At 46.4% G+C, this 15,654-nt stretch overlaps 1 protein-coding gene across 14 annotated transcripts in view; it reads left to right on the top strand.

The window, feature by feature from the left end:
- Positions 1-15,654, top strand: part of NLRC5 (NLR family CARD domain containing 5) — an 84,147-nt gene that overhangs the window by 11,995 nt on the left and 56,498 nt on the right. For all 14 annotated transcript variants that reach the window (XM_078063684.1, XM_036068962.2, XM_078063687.1 and 11 more), the window contains exon 2: positions 13,843-13,959. The gene's annotated coding sequence lies outside the window, so the exon portion shown is untranslated. The remainder of the gene's footprint in view (positions 1-13,842; positions 13,960-15,654) is intronic.

The following is a 15,654-nucleotide window of genomic DNA, read 5'->3' as shown; positions in this document are numbered from 1 at the left end:
CCTAAAGTTACAGCACTCTAATTTGATTTTATAATAGCTTAGTTTCAGTAACATACAAAAACTCTGCTTCTTTACAGCTCTGTCCCTACTCCTTTTAGTTGTTGATGTCACAAAATTACATCTTTATATATTGCGTGCCCCAAAACATAAACTAATAATTCCTTTAAATGCATTAGTTTCCTGAATTATGTAGAAAACAGGATTTAGAGTTACAAACCAAAGTTACAACGGGACTAGCTTTTATGCTAATAATTTTTTTTTTTAAATGTATTAGGCTCTTAAATCCCATAGAAAGCAAAAAGTATAGTTGCAAACCATCCTTACAGTAATATTAGCTTTTATAATTGCCTATGTATTAACCTTTATGGAGATCTTTATTTTTCCATACAGCTTCAAAATACTGTGTAGTGTCGTTTCATTTTACTCTGCAGGACTTCCTTGAGCATTTCTTGTAAGGCAGGGTTAGTGGTGATGAACTCTCTCAGCTTTTTTTTTTTTTTTTTATAATTTAAATTCAATTTAGGGGATGCCTGGGTGGCTCAGTCAGTTAAGCATCTGCCTTCAGCTCAGGTCATGATCCCAGCGTCCCGGGATCAAGCCCCCGCATCAGGCTCCCTCCTCAGTGGGGAGTCTGCTTCTCCCTCTCCCTCTGCCCCTCCCCCACCCTGCTCCTGCTCTCTCACTCTGCTCGCGCTCTCTCTCCAATAAATAAACAAATAAATAAATAAATAAAATATTTTTAAAAATTCAATTTAGTTAACATGTAGTGTATTATTATTTTCAGGGGTAGAATTTAGTGATTTATCAGTTGCATATAATACCTAGTGCTCGTTCCATCAAGGGCCCTCCTTAATGCCCATCCCCCAGTTACCCCATCCCCCCCCACACCCCATTCCAGCAACCCTCAGTTTGTTTCCTAGAGGTAAGAGTCTCTTACAGTTTGCTTTCCTCTCTGTTTTGCTTTTTTTCAATCTTTTTCTTTTTGTTCGTAATGTCTATTGTCCTGTCTTGAAGTTCACGGATTCTTCTGCCTGTCCAAATCTGCCTTTGAATTCCTGCAGTGAATTTTCCATCTCAGGGATTGTACTCATCAACTTCAGAATTTCTTTTTGATTTCTCTTTAAGTTTTCTCTTTATTGATATTTTCATTTTGTTAATACATCGTTTTCTTGACTTTCTTTAGTTCTTTGAGCACTTAAGACAGTTTTTTAAAAAAGATTTTATTTTTAAGCAGTCTGCATACCCAAAGTGAGGCTCAAACCCACAGCTCTGAGATCTAGAGTTGCATGCTCCAGTGACTGAGCCAGGCGGCTGCCTCTTTAAGACAGTTGTTTTAAAATCATTGTCTCAGGGACAGATTCGGTTGATTTTTTTTTTTTTTCTTCGAATGAGTCATACGAAATTTCCTGTCTCTTCATATGCTTTGTGATTTTTTTGGTTGAACCCTGGATATTTGAATGTAATAATGTGGTAACTCTGAAAATCAGGTTCTCTCTGTCCCCACAGTTTGCTGGGTTTTTGTTATTGTTTCTGTTTATCGTGTCGGTTTTTGCATTGTTCTGGGCTGTCTCTGTGCGGAGGATATCTGAGGTGTAAACTTAACGTCTTCCTGTGTCTTTTCTGAGTTTTCCTTGGGCATATATGGTCATTTTCTAATTTTCTCCTTATATGCAGTCATTTTTGAATGTCCTAGTCTTTAATGCCCAGAAAGGGGAAAAGGGGAGAATAATGGTGGGAACAAAGGAATCTGGCCCTTTCAATCTCCTGAGAGTTTAACTGGAGGGAGAGAGTCTTGCAGCAGTGAGGGGAGATTTGACAACAAGGACTGCCTGCCTTTTCTTTCTGCACCTCTGTGATCAGAAGCAATAATCAGCGAGCAGAGCACAAATCTCCAATATTTGGAGGACAAGGTCCTTTTTACTCACCCCGATTCTTGTAAGCTGTGTGCAAGCTGCCCCAGGAACATATGCACAGCTCTCTGTCTGCCATGTGGCTGGGTCTGGGGTATGGATAACTGCTACTGGGCTTATAGCTAGAATTGACTGAAATTAACCCCAGTTTACCACCAATGTGTTCACCTGGAAGTGGCAAGCATTCAAAGACCCCAGAGTTCCAGAACAGTTCTATCGGATTGGGCACGTGCACTTGTGTTCTCGGTGGGGAGACAAAGTCCTGGTGCTTCCTACTCTGCCATCTTCCCAGCATCCTCTCCTCGACCTTTATTTTTAAAGTATTTGAGACCACGTTTCTAAATTTCTCTCCTAAAATACTATGCAGATGTAGAAGCTGCAGGTAGCTGGAAAGTTACATGATGCCCCCAACACCCATCTCCTTGGTGGAGGGGTGGAGCCCATACCATCACCAAACCCCCAACCCCCATCAGCCTCATGCCTTGGTGGTTCTTTCTGCCCCTCATGGGAAATGGAGGGAGCATTCAGACCCTGGGGAGCTGGGACTCTGAGACATTCAGGTCTTGTTGTGGCCTCTGGTTGTAGAAAGAAATAGCTTCTGACTTATGTGTCTTCATGGTAGCCTTTTCCCTGCGGTCTTGAAGGTGTTCTGTGCATTTCTGGGCCTCCGGATCCTCTTCTTGAAATGGATGAGTCACTGTTTCCCCAAACAGAGACTTATCCAGTAGGAGTCAACAAGATGATTTTAGGAGGTGTGCAGTTAGGGCATTCATGTAAATTGAGTCATAAAGGGAGAAGGTTATCTTCTTTTCAGTTCTCTTTAATCCTTCCAGATTAGTCAAGGAGAAAGTCTCAGTTGGTGCTGAGTTAATGCTTCTCACACTTGTGGTCTTCTTTTCAGCAACGGGGGGCCAGGCCCCAGTTCAGGCAATGATTCTGGTTCTGTTTCAACAGTGTCATTTTGGGTTTGTTTACTTTGTTTGTTTGTTTGTTTTTCTTTTTTTTTTGATGGTTATCTTCTGTTCATGGTGAGCACTACTTTAGAAAACAAAGCTAAATGTGAGATGCTTCTTAGAAAAATTTTAAGGAAATGGTTTTCTGAGTCTCAGATCAGGCAAAAATGGCCTCAAATGTGCATAAAATGACTTAGAAATTCTGTACTTCTCCCTAAAGGGTGAGATCGTGAGATAGAAACTTCAATTGACATATTTCTGCAATGTTTAGAACTTTTCAAATGACTGATTATATTTTATAAGCAGAAAAATAATATCTATGGAAATGGTAATTTCCTATGGAAAGAAGATTATTTGTTGAAGATAGTATGGTGCTTCAGTTAGGAAAAAGTCTCTGGATTCAGCATAGGTCTTATTTTATTTATTTATTTAAAAATTTTTTCATTTTGGGGACACCTGGGTGGCTCAGTCAGTTAAGCGTCCAACTCTTGATCTCAGCTCAGGTCATGATCTCAGAGTTGTGAGATCGAGCGATGGGCTCTGTGCTGGGCATGGAATCTGCTTGAGATTCTCTCTCTCCCTCTCCCTCTGCCCCTCCCCCACCAGTCTCTCTCAAAAAAAAATTTTTTTTTCATTTTTCACTGAGATATAATTAACATGTGACATTATATTAGTTTCAGGTGTGTAACATAATGATTTGATATTTACATGCATTGCAAAATGATCTCCACAATAATTGTTAATATCTATCACTGCACTCTAACAAAAAATTTTTTCTGGTGTTGAGGACTTTTAAGATCTATCTCTTAACAACTTTCAAATATGCAAGAGAGTATTATTTTTTAAATTTTTTTAAGATTTTTATTTTTTTTATTTTTTAAGTAATCTCTACACCCAACATGGGGCTTGAACTCACAACCCCAAGATCAAGAGTCGCATGCTCTTCCAACTGAGACAGTCAGGTGCCCCTGCGATAGAGTATTATTAACTATAGTCACCCTGCTGTGTATTACATCCCCATGATATATTTACTTTATAACTGGAAGTTTGTACCCTTTGGCCCCCTTCCCCCATTTTGCCCACCACCCCCCCCCAGCACTCCTCGGCAACCACTAATCTGTTCTCTGTATCTTTTGTTTGTTAGGTTAGTTGGTTGGTTGGTTGGTTTGGTTTGGCTTTTTAGACTCCACATGTAAGTGAGATTATATGGTGTTTACCCTTCTGTGTCTGACTCTGTCCCCCAGAACTCCAAAACCATATTCCTCGGGGATCCTCACAACCGCATGGTTGGAAGTAAAGAGGGGATTTCCAGACGTTGGCTTTGTTTCCAGTGGGTGTAGCTGTGCTGAGCTGGGGCCTGGGTGAGAGCGGCTGGTGGGGCCACAGAGTGGGGCACGAGGTGCCAGGGAGCAGGCCAGAGGCGGAAGTGTTAGTCATTGGGAGACACCGCAGGGTTTCATCTAAATAAGGTCATCTTGGTGGCTTTCCTGTCCCCAACCTTTCAGAGGGCAAGAATCACTTGGTTCTGGTTTGCTGGAGAGGCAGGGCACCAAGTGCGAGGGAACACAGAACCATTCTCCCCCAACTGGGAGTGGAGAGCTGGGTGTCATCGTGCCTAGAACATTCGTTCCCAAGCTTGTCAGCACACGAGAAGGTACAGATGCCTACATTTCACCCCGAGAGATGATGCTGTGATTGGTCCAGGGTAGGGCCCGTTGGAATTTTTGAAAGCCCCCCACCCCCAGGTGATTCTAATGTGCAAACGAGTTTGGGAGCCCCAGACCTGGCCTGAAGATCCCGGGAACGTGTTGGGTGAAAGCCTTCCCGTGGAAGCCTCACTAGCCGCTTCGTGTGGGTGCTGGGCCCAAACCGCCAGGGCTGAACAGGAGAGGCAAGGCCACTACCTGGTCACCTGCTGGCTCTAGGGCACCCTGGTCCCAGAGGAGGGTGCATCTGGAAACTCTAGGGGGTCCTTTAGGGGAAAGACCAAGCCTTTTGAGCAGGAAGGTGGTGGGGGTGAAGGAGGTGACTTAAAGCGGTGATATGGGCTGGCATCCAGATTCCCCAGTCTGCAGTGACGAGAAGAGAGAGACCTCGTTGGATGCGGGACAGGGACAGCCGGGGCCTGAGGCCCAGAGTGCAGACTTGGGCTGCTCCGCCCTCTCTGGGCCCCTCCCCAGCCCCCAGCTTCGCACTCCATCCCCCCAGAGGGCTCCAGGGCCAGGGGATGTTTGCTCAACTGCCAGTTCTGTGGCTCTCTAGCCGTGACCTGGCAGATCTCCTCGCCACTGGGAGCCTCGGCACCAATAAAGCCCTGTGACCAAGTGTGAGTCCTGGGGGACCCTGACATTGTGAGGACAATGAAGAGGATGGTTTTCAAAGGCAGAGTCAACCCACGTCATCATCCCCCCGCGGAAATGTGCTGCGTCGAGGACCCCTGTTTCCTGCTCTGCCAGCTTTTGTGGGTGAGGGAGGAAATGGCTGTTGACATCTTTCTGCAGCTGAGCGCTCTGGAGCACCCCTCCATGAGAGGGGGGCCATTCCTGGGGTGGGGCTGCATCAGCCTCCCAGAAAGAGCCCACCCGGTCAGTCCAGCCCTGCCTGTGCTGCGAATTTGCCGTGAGGGCCTCTCAGTCTCCCCGTCTATAAAATGGGCCCGGCACGGACCCGCAGCCGGGCCTCTTCCAGCTCCGTCTCCCTTTGCACCGAGGCTCAAGCATCCTCTGAAGCCTGGGACTGCAGCCAGCCATCCCTGGGGGAGGGCAGAGGCCCCGGGCCGCTGTTGTCACCCCGGCAGGGCTTGGCGTGGGGCATTCTGAGAGGACGTGAGGGCCCCTGTGGGTCTGGGTCACCCCAGGGTGGCCAAGCCTGACTGTCCACGTGGTCCCGAGAAACCAGCTTCCGTGGCACTTTCCTTTCTGTGTTGCGGGATATTTCTGTCCACGGGCTCGCCTTTCATGTGGCCCCACCGACCATGGCCATTCTGGGGCTGACGTTAGACATGAGCCCTTTTTACCTCTGTCCCTCTCTGCCCATTGGCTGTCCTCAGCTGCCCCCTTCTGTCCTCGCTTCTCCCACTCCGGTGCAGGAGCCAGGGGCAGAACCAGGCCTGCCAGTGCCGTGGGGACAGGGCTTCCGTCGGCCTGACCCTCCCCACCAGCCCCCGGGCACAGGAAAGGCAGGTGGGGTCCCCCTGGTAGAGACGAGGAGACGGGTCCCAACAAGCTGGTGGACAACAAGGCAGGTCCACGCAGCCTCCTGGGGGCTCCCCCATAATCCAAGCCTGGGGAGTCAGGAAGAGCAAAGAAGCCAAAGGTACAGCAATCAGAAGTCTGTGACTCGAGCCGTGTCCTCTCTGCCATCCCTCCCTTCCTTCCTCGTACCCTGTGCTGGGGGCTGGGGTTACAGAGGAAACAACAGCAGCGCCATTTGTAATCATAGTCGACATGTTCTGGGCCTTTCTCGCGGGCTGGATGCCTTGCCTGGTAGATGTTAGTACGCCCATAGCGGACTCTGATGGTGCTCCCTCTCACTCACCTGCTTCCCCCTCAGTCAGCCAGTGCACCCATCCCCCATCCACCGTGGGCCTAAGCCACCAGCATCGGCACCCTTCTGGAAGGATTACCCTTGGCTAATAGCAATGATCTCATACAGAGGTACCTCCCTCCCCCATCCATTGGACATGACCCATAATGAACGACTAACTGATATGGGAGTGTAACGGCCCAGCCTCCCTGACCCTTGACAGGACAGGACAGACTCTGTGGCATCGATCACACTCCAGAGCAACCTCCCCCAGGCCCCCACCGTGTACTGGTCTGAAGCAAGACTTCCCTTACCTTCTCAGTAAATAACTTTTGCAGGAACCCCTGTCTTGGGCTCTGCTTCTAGAAGCCTGATCTAGAACATCCCCATTTTACAGATGGGGAAACTGAGGTACCGAGAGACTAAGTAACCTGACCAAAGCCACACAGCTGGCAACTAGTAGAGTCTCAAACCCAGGACCCTGGTGCAAGGCATCTGCTCTGATCCATAATCGGGCACTGCCCCAGCCCCCAAGCTATTTCCGGCATGCAGAGGGAAGCTGGTGGGCCGAGAGGAAATGACAATGCAGAGTGGCCAGACCTGCACGGAGGAAAAAGAAAAGAACGCTAAGGAGTGAAGGGCAGTGGGGGGGGGCATGGCTTGGTCTGGGAAGGCAGCCTGGAAGGCTTCCCAGAGTCGAGCTGGGGGCAGAGGAGGAGTTTGCCCGGTGGGAGGAAAGGGTAAGGGTGTTGGAGGCAGAGGGTGTGCTGAGCAGGGAGGACGGGGAGGCGGGGCCGTGCGTACTGTCCCATGGACGGGGTGGCAGGTGCGCGAGAGGGCCGGGAGGTGGCCAGCAACCCGATGGTGACAGACCATTTGTTTATTCATCCTTTGAACCTTTCCTGGCCACCTCCTGTGTAGGCACCTACTTTGTGACAGGCGTGTTAACGTGGTGTGACTTTATCTGAGAGATGATGGGAAGCTGTTAGGAGGTCCGGACCGAAATGAGGCCAGGCCAGACCAGGGCTGAGTGTGAGAAATAACTCCGGCCAGAGGAATGTGCTCGAGTGTTATGGACACCATTCTGTATCATCCCACATCGCTCAGCCTCATCCTTTTTAATGACTGCATGGAATTCCATCGCATGGACGTGCCATAATTTAACCAGCTCCTTTTCAGTGGACATTTAGAGTTTTTTCAATCTTTTACTGCTATAAACAAGGCCACATTAAGTGTTCCTGAACGTATGTTATTTTGCCCATGATGAATAAATACGTGAGCATGGAATGGCTAGGTGTGGTTGTGTGGCATTTGCAATCTTTATAGATTAAGTTGTATTGGGAAACACTCCCACTAGCAATGCATCCGAATGCCTGTTAATTCATAACCTTGCCAGCTATATAATTTCCTTGACAATCTAAGAGCTGGGAAACCATGTATCTCTTTTAGTTTTTAACATGTATTTATTTCACTTCCTGTGAGGTTGAACATCTTTTCATATATACTTCAGAACCATTCCTATTTCCTTTTCCGTAAACAGTTCAGGTTCTTTGCGCACTGTTCTGTCAGGTGGTTGGTCTTTTTCTTACTGATTTACACTATCTCTTGATATAGTAAAAGCATTCATGTCTTTGTGATGCAGTTTGCAGATACTCTTCCCAGTTTGCCATTTGTCTTTTCACTTTATTTGTTGGGTTCTTTGGCAATGTAAAAGTTCTAATTTATACCTGATCAATTTCATTCCCTTTTTCTTTTATGATTTCTGAGTTTTGTGCCATGCTCAGCTAGATCCTCTCTACTCTGAAATTATTTTTAAAAATTTTCCCTGTTTTTTCTTCTAGCACTTAAAAATTTTTAACCGCTTTGTTGTGAAATCATAACGTAGCAAAAATGCAGAAAATTCAACGTACAGCTTCATGAATTGTTGTAAATTGAACACCTGTAGTCTTCTAGTACTTTTAGAGTTTAACTTTTTACATTTAAATATTGGCCCCATCTAGACTTTATTTTGGCATAATTTGGGGGGATTTAAACACATACTTATTGAAAAAGAATAGCTTTACAAATGTCATGGAATATTTTAAAATTTGTCATATGCCAAGCAAAAAAGGGAAATCTCAACATACTTCCCCGAAGCAGAAATTGCATAGGACTTATTCTTTGTACAGCATAGTAAAACAAAAAATTAATGGCAAAAGTTAAAAGAATAACTTACCCCTCCATTAAATGACTCACTTCAAAATTATAATCTACTAGTAATGTAAATTTGATATAAACTTGACATAAATTTATGGAAATTGGCCAAAAGTGGTTTCTCTTATTATTTTTTAAAATGAAAAGACTAGGGGTGCCTGGGTGGCTCAGATGGTTAAGCGTCTGCCTTCAGCTCAGGTCATGATCTCGGGGCCCTGGGATCGAGTCCCACGTCGGGCTCCCTGCTCAGCGGAGAGCCTGCTTCTCCCTCTGCCTCTCTCTCTCTTTCTCTCTCTCTGTCTCTCATGAATAAATAAATAAAATCTTTAAAAATAAATAAATAAATAAATAAATAAATAAAATGAAAAGACTAGAAATGATTTAAGCAATCAATTAACTCATAAGCTTAATGAGCAACAGTCTCAGTAAATTAGGGAAGAGAAGTCAGGAGATTAAAAAAAAATTATAAAACTAAAAAAGAGAAAATTCCACAGAATTGATAAATGGAAATGAAAGTTTTGTCTTTTTAAACATAAGAGACAGCAGCTGGCCAATCTAATGAGAAAAAAACGAAGCAAAATGAACTAAATTAAATGTGAAGATATGAGATTTCTAAGTACAGGAAAAGATCACATGCAACTGTGTGCTCTACTGTTTGAATTTTTTTTTTTTTTTTTTGAGAGAGAGAGCATGCATGCTGGGGGAGAGGCAGAGGAAAAGAGAGAATCTCAGGCAGACTCTGCTGAGCACTGAGTCTGGTGCAGAGCCCCATCCCATGACCCCAAGGTCATGACCTGAGCCAAAACCAAGAGTAGGACACTCAACCAACTGAGCCACCCAGGCACCCCTCACGTTTGAACATTCTTGACAAAATGAACAAGTTTCTCAACTGTGAACATAAAATACCAAAAGTTAATAAAAATAAGCGACAAACGAAATTTTAAAGTCATGTTTGGGGGCGCCTGGGTGGCTCAGTCCATTAAGTGTCTGCCTTCAGCTCAGGCCATATCCCAGGGTCTTGGGATCGAGCCCCACGTCGGGCTCCCCGCTCAGCGGGAAGCCTGCTTCTCCCTCTCCCACTCCCCCCTGCTTGTGTTCCCTCTCTCGCTCTGTCTCTCTCTGTCAAATAAATAGAATCTTAAAAAATAAAATAAAGTTGTCATGTTTGGTTTTTTAAAAACTGTTCAAATCATCAGATAGCGTTGGAAAGGACTCTGGCTCTCACTCGGGGTCGGGGGGAGCTCTGCGAGATGGAGGCACCTGCCATGGGCCACAGCTTGACAGGGACACTCTGAGCCTCCGTGGAGGACGTTGGGGTGGGCAGAAGAGGTACCCGGTCTCCCGGTGCAAAGGACCCACGTGAGAAATGGTGGCGCCAGGTTCAGGTGGCAGCCGTGGAGGAAGTGAGAGTCTGCAGTCCACATGGAAAAAGTTAGCCCTCCTCAGCCTGAGCTCCAGGAAGCAGAAGGCAGCCCTTCAGGGACGTGGGGAGGGTGGTGGTGGAAGCAGGAAGTCTGGGCAGGGAGAGGGAGGTCGGGATTGCTGTTTGGGACTTAGATATTTTTAAATGTGTCAGGGCATCCAAGACATAGAGTTGTGAGAACTGAAGTAGTGGAGGCCGAGAGGCCCTGGCCTGGCGTCTAGTCCATATTCTTTACACTTTCTGTTCACCTCCTTCAGCTCGTTTTCCAGTGCAAATGTCGTTCTGTGCCCATAACACACACACAAGCGTTCAACTAAAAAGTAGAATAAAATGTCTTCAGTAGGTATGAATTACTTTTTGATTTGAATTTTTAGCCTCTCTCTGTCATACTTGACGTACGTGTTTATCCTTATTGATTGCCTTCTTACTTCTATTTTAGTTTTATTATGTAACCTTATGGAGGGAACTTCCATTTCTATGAGCCATCACTGATCATTTCTTGTGCTTATTTATCACGATGGATTTATCTTCTTTACACATTGGGGTAACATCTACTCAATTTTTTTTGAGACTTTATTTATTTTAGAAGAGAGAGAAAGCAAGAGGGGGGAGGGGCAGAGGGAGAAGGAGAGAGAGAATCCCAAACAGCCTCTACACTGAGTGCAGAGCCTGACATGGGGCTTGATCCCACAACCCCAAGATCATGACCTGAGCTGAAATCAAGAGTCGCATGCTTAACAGACTGAGGCCCCAGGTGCTCCTTCTAGTTTTTAATGTAAATGTCTTTATGGATTTTTTTAAATAAAAATGTGCCTATTAAGAAGTTGGGATGTAAAACTGGTTCAAAAGAGTATAGTGTAGAGGGTTCTCCTTTGCCTGGGTCTCCCATACCCCCTCCCTGGACAAAATCCTGTCCCTGGTCTATTGTGTAGCCCTAGAGTTGTTCTCTGTGTATGCAAATACACACACACACATACACACACAAATAAGCATTTACTCAGTGATATACTTTGGAGCTCTTTTGCTTGGCATAACATTTTTATGGTTCGTCCTTGCTGTAGTGTGTATCTGTACTTTGCTCCCTTTTATTGCTGAATAATATCCCACTGTATAGATAGACTATATTTTGCTTCTCCATTCATGAGCTTCTGGACATTTGCATTGCTTTCACTATTGGGCTGTTGTGGGTAACAAACATTTGTGTACAGATTTTTGCATGAATGTCTATTTTCGTTGCTCTTGGAGAGAAATCTGGGAGTGGAATGGCTGGGTTCTATGGTCACTCTGTGGTTAACATTTTAAGGACCTGCCACACTGTTTTCCAAAGGGGCTGCTCTATTTCACATCCTTACCACCAGTATATAAAGTTCCCATTTCTCCTCATCTTCACCAACGCTTTTACTGTCTTTTCCTTCATGATGGCCCTTCAGTGGGAGTGTGAGATGCCACCTGCTTTCCATACAGAACATTTTCATTCTAAATTAAAAAATAATTCCTTGGGGCACCTGGGTGGCTCAGTTGTTGGGTGTCTGCCTTCGGCTCAGGTCACGGTCCCAGGGTCCTAGGATCGAGCCCCGCATCGGGCTCCCTGCTCCGCGGGAAGCCTGCTTCTCCCTCTCCCACTCCCCCTGCTTGTGTTCCCTCAGTCGCTGTCTCTCTCTCTGTCAAATAAATAAAATAAAATAAAATAAAAATAATTCCTTAAATTTAAAACACTTGTATTACCATGTCTGTTAATACTATGTATTTTTCCGTATGTCTTCTCTTAATACCATTGATTAATGGGTGTGTTTTAAGTGTGTGTGAAGCTAATTTCATTCCATTCCTTTGGCCAATTTTTCCTATTTTTAGTACCATTCCATAAAGTTTTGTGTTTTTTTAAGATTTTTTATTTATTTGACAGAGAGAGACACAGTGAGAGAGGGAACAGAAGCAGGGAGAGAGGCAGAGGGAGAATGCGGGGCTCGATCCCAGGACCCCGGGACCATGACCTGAGCCGAAGGCAGATGCTTAACGACTGAGCCACCCAGGCGCCCCCGTTTTTATCTCATTCTAACCTAAACTGTTTGTTACAAAATATTTGAGGCATATAAATACTTGTCCTATCTACCCTTTTCTGTCTAAATGACTGTTACTGTAATTGGATCACGTCGTCCCAAGTACCCTGCTGTAGTTTAAGTGACACTGCCTTAAATCCACATATTAATTCAGAGGGGGTTTTTTCTTCTACTTTCTGTGGTCACAGGCTGGTTCGTCGTAGTCATTTCGGGCTGCTGTAACAGAATACTCTAGGCTGAGTGGCTTACACAACACACATTTGCTCCTCGCAGTTCTAGAAGCTGCGAAGTCCCAAGCTCAGTGTGCCAGCAGATGCGGTGGGTGGGGAGGGCTGTCTTCCTTTGTAGATGGCCCCACCCTCTCCTTGTACCTGGCGAGGCAGGGGGCAGAGAGGAAGCAGGCTCTCCCCTGCCTCTATCTTGTAAGCTCCCTGAACCCTCACGAGGGCTCCCTCCTCATGACCCAGGGACAAAAGGCCCCACCTCCAAATACAGTCACACTGGGAATGTAGGCTTCAACATATAAATGGTGGGGGGGGGCCCACAAACCTGTCTTTTCTTCTTTCTTTTTTTTTTTTTTTAAGATTTTATTTATTTTTTGGCAGAGAGAGAGACGGCGAGAGAGGGAACACAAGCAGGGGGAGTGGGAGAGGGAGAAGCAGGCTTCCCTCGGAGCAGGGAGCCCGATGCGGGGCTCGATCCCAGGACCCTGGGATCACGACCTGAGCCGAAGGCAGGACGCTTAACGACTGAGCCACCCAGCCCCTGTCTTTTCTTCTTTCTAATGACAGTGGTTAACCTCTGTTGTGTTTAGAAGGCTCCCTGTTTACGTGGATTTATCTAAAGCTCTGGAACTTCGCGGTTCCATCCCTCCCTTCATAGACACACAGTCCGTGCACAGCTGATCTTTTGCCTTCCTTCCTTCCTTCCTTCCTTCCTTCCTTCCCCGTACTTTCCAGCCACCGTTCTTCTTGGTCATTCTGCATTGTTAGACGGCATCTCTCTTAGGCATGTGCACCAGGGTGTCATTTCACTGTGTTCTTGGTGAGGCGGTGATCAATGGCTCTGGGTTTTCTCATTAAGAAGAATGTTTATTCTTGGGGTGCCTGGGTGGCTCAGTCGGTTGAACATCTGCCTTCGGCTCAGGACATGATCTTGGGGTCGTGAGATTGAGTCCCACGTGGGCTCCCTGCTCAGCGGGGAACCTGCTTCTCCCTCTCCCTCTGCCCATCCCCCCTGCTCATGTTCGCTCTCTCACGCTGTCTCTCTCTCTCAAATAAATAAATACAATCTTTAAGAAAAATAAAGGAGAATGTTTATTCTCAACTGCCTCAAAAATTCTTCAAATGTAGTAAGAAAGAAGATTGCAAATCTTACCTTTTTGGGAGTTTTACTGGGAAAGGAAGTTGGCATCGGTGGTGAGGATTATTCTGTTTTCATCCAAATGAATTAGCTGCCAAAAGTCTGCTGGATTCCAAGGATCTACTCTGATGCCACAAGTCACTGGAAGGCGAATGTCCGAGTTGGAGGAGAAATAGGGGCTCCCTCTGGGCCACGTGTGGCAGGAGGTGACACCAGACAGGGTTGGGCTGTGCACTGTCCAGGGACTAAAGGAGATGTGGTTGGGGAAGAATAAGATCTGTGTGTGAGGACAAGAGGACTCTTCTAGGTTGAATGCCTCCAGTGTGTCTCGAGAGGAGGGTAAGGGCTGGTGCCTTCCCTACAGCATTCCTCTTGGGATTTGGAATATTGAGGAGAGCGCCCTGTGTCCTCTCTTTAAGAACCTACCCTATGGAAACAACCTGCAAATCCAGCTCAGAGCACAGGACTTGGCTCAGGTACTCATGAGACCATCTCTGCAGACACCCTAGAACACCTATGATGAACCAGGAGGCCAAGTAGGTGACCTCTACCCTTTACCTCCTCTCTTTCCCTCCCACCCACTCCCTCACTCCCCTCCTACTCCCTACCAAGACTGTTCCCTATCCAGATTTACCTCATTGGGCTGCCCCTCATACAACAAACCTCCCCTTAGCCACCATTCAGCTTGAGAGTGAAGGTCATCAGACACAGAAAATCAGGGAGAGCCTTGAGACAGAATCCAGTCTACCCATTTTATAGATGGTGTGACTGAAGCCCAGCTAGAGAATAGACTTGCTCAAGGCCAGACTATAAGTGTATCAGCTAGGATAGGCTAGTTTATGGTTTCATAACAACCACCAATGTCCTGGTAGCTTAGGACAACAAAAGCTTATTTCTGTTCCTACTTCTTGTCTCTTGTCAGTCAACTAGGACCTCGAGTCCACATTATCCTCTTGCTGGCCCCAGGCTAAAGGAGCAGCCAAGATCTGGAATAGCGCTGGTCCCTGTGGTAGAGAAAAGAAAGAACACTGTGAATTGCACATTGGCTTTTAAAACTTCTGCACAGACGTGACACGAGTCATTCTTTAGCATATTTCATTGACCAAAGCAAGTTTTGTGGCCATGCCTGACTTCAAGGGGGCAGGAGAGTGCCATCTGACCATGGGTCCAGAAAGAGGAGAAAGAGAGTATCTGTGAACAGCCCTAATGCCTACCACAGAGAATTAGGTACAAAGCTGGGTCAGGAATGCTAGTCTCCTAACTCTGGGGCTGAGGATCTTTCTGCTATTATCCTCTGTCTCCAAGGCTCTTTTCCGTAGAAGCCTCAATGACCAATAATAATGTAATGTGCTTTTTCTCCCACGGATGGTTATCCTTAAAGAGCGTAATGCCTTACCCCAAGGGGACCGAGCATTAATGGCAGAAACAAAGGCATTGTGTCAGACTGACAGGGTGGACACATTTGAGGGCGAAGGACTTCCCCAGAATTATACCACCTAGACAGTCCTCACTTCCACCTAACACCTTGCTGTCCTGGCTGATTTCTTTATGGGCATCATGGACTTTGAACACCATAGCCCAGAAAAGAAGCTGTGCCCTAGGCCATGACTACACCCTCTGACCAAGATAACACCAAGTCCAGGGACTTAGTCCTTGTCTGGTGCCATCTAGGGCTCCAAGGCCTCAGAAATTTACTGACCTGACAGGCACGGAATCTCAGTTCTGAGCCTGGCTCTGCCATGGACTTGCAGTATGACCTTGGGTACAGCCTCGGCCTTAGTCTTCGTATCTGTTCAGTGGGGATGGTGATCCCTGCCTACCCCATGGATGTGAGCATGTTTCATGAATTCTAAAGCTCTGTGGCTGAGCGAGGAGCTATTGCTTTCAGTACAGTTGCCAAGGTGTGGCCAGAGGGGACTGGGGACACATGCCTTTGTTGGGAGTCAAGCACAGTCCTGCACCCCAGCCTCTGAGAGTTGGTAAGACTGCTCCTCCTGGGTGAGCCTCCCACTCTTTTCAGAGTTGGAAGTGGGGTCTCTGCAGTCTTGAGGCTTATATGAGACACATAAAGCACTTAGAACAGTGCCTCGCCCATAGTCTGTGCTTTCTAAGTGTTTGCTACTATTCTTAAGGAAATAATACCAGAAAGTAGATTTGGAAATGTTATAGCATATTCCACCATGTGATGGACCACCAGTTAGTTAACAAATCCCCAATTTTTAGACATTTAG

This window comes from Halichoerus grypus, chromosome 15, assembly GCF_964656455.1.
Source record: "Halichoerus grypus chromosome 15, mHalGry1.hap1.1, whole genome shotgun sequence".
Lineage (NCBI taxonomy): Eukaryota > Metazoa > Chordata > Mammalia > Carnivora > Phocidae > Halichoerus > Halichoerus grypus.
This window is presented reverse-complemented; position numbering and strand designations above follow the sequence as displayed.